The sequence below is a fragment of the Henckelia pumila genome, chromosome 1, assembly GCF_033568475.1.
Source record: "Henckelia pumila isolate YLH828 chromosome 1, ASM3356847v2, whole genome shotgun sequence".
Lineage (NCBI taxonomy): Eukaryota > Viridiplantae > Streptophyta > Magnoliopsida > Lamiales > Gesneriaceae > Henckelia > Henckelia pumila.
In genome coordinates this window covers 52,127,082-52,128,314 of record NC_133120.1, presented here as the reverse complement: position 1 = coordinate 52,128,314, position 1,233 = coordinate 52,127,082, and the positions used below count along the sequence as shown (strand labels likewise).

Here is a 1,233-nt window from a genome sequence, read left to right as displayed (position 1 = left end):
TAAGGAATATGGCTGAAGATAATCCACCACAGGCTCCCTTGGTGCCAATTTGCGATCACTTCCGGCCCACTATTCAAGCTCATTACTCATTAATTGCTCGAGAAACCATAAATGCCAATAATTTTGAGCTGAAGCCGACATTAACAAACATGGTTCAACAGAACCCATTTAATGGGAGTACTACTGCTGACCCTCATCTGCACCTGAGGACATTCTTGAAGATAACTGATACGGTAATGATGAATGGTGTTTCAGAGGATATTATTCGTTTGTGTTTGTTCCCTTTTTCTCTCAGGAATCAAGCTAGGAGTTGGTTGCAGTCGTTGCCGCTAGGAAGCATTACTACTTGGGAGGACATGACTGTCAAATTTTTAGCAAAGTATTTTCCACCTGCCAAGTCCACCAAACTGAAAATTGAGATTAGTACTTTCAAGCAGCATGACTCATAGCAGTTATATAAAGCATGTGAGAGATACAAGGATTTTCTGAGGCGTTGTCCTAATCATAATTTTGCAGATTGGTAAGAAATTGAGTTGTTCTATAATGGGTTGAATACGCCAACTAGAATGTCAGTGGAATCTGCTACTGGAGGTACCATTTTTTTCTAAAGACCCTATTTAGGCCTATGATATGCTAGAAAAGATAACTATTAGTAGTTTTCAATGGCCTTCTGAAAGAATGGGAGTCAAGAAATTTGTAGGAGTTTATGCAGTTGATCCTATCACTTTTATATCTGCCCAACTGTTTGCTTTATCTATACAAGTGGATGCATTGAACAAAGTGAGCATTGCGGACTCAGCAGGCACATCAGTAGCTATTGAAGAGTCACATCCTCCTAAGTACAACCATTGTTTTCTAGGAATAAGAAACAACTCACATGCATTATGACACTCACAACTCCACTCAATAAATATTTTCATGTGCAACCACAACAAATATTCATGCAACTTATTCATCAACCTTATACTACATGCTCCCACAACAAGTAACTTATTCAATGACGAAGATGAAATAAAAATTCTATTCGTCTTAAACAAATATTTATTGCTCACATAGAATTCATCATTAACACCGCACAAGTATTTTCCAAACACTTCCTCAAAACCAATAACTCATTCATGCCATTCATTAACATTTTCAAACCATAAGCACCTTATAACCAAAAGAGATAAGAACTCATATCTTTGTGATAGTGTAGTAACTACCACATTTTCCCTACCTCGTTGGTACTTG

At 37.5% G+C, this 1,233-nt stretch overlaps 1 non-coding gene across 1 annotated transcript; it reads right to left on the bottom strand.

Annotated features, from left to right (window-relative positions):
• Positions 1 to 404: 404 nt before the first annotated feature.
• On the bottom strand, positions 405 to 511 carry LOC140876813 (small nucleolar RNA R71). Its single transcript, XR_012149045.1, has one exon. It is a non-coding gene; the product is annotated as a small nucleolar RNA R71 (small nucleolar RNA).
• Between the last annotated feature and the right edge of the window lie 722 nt (positions 512 to 1,233).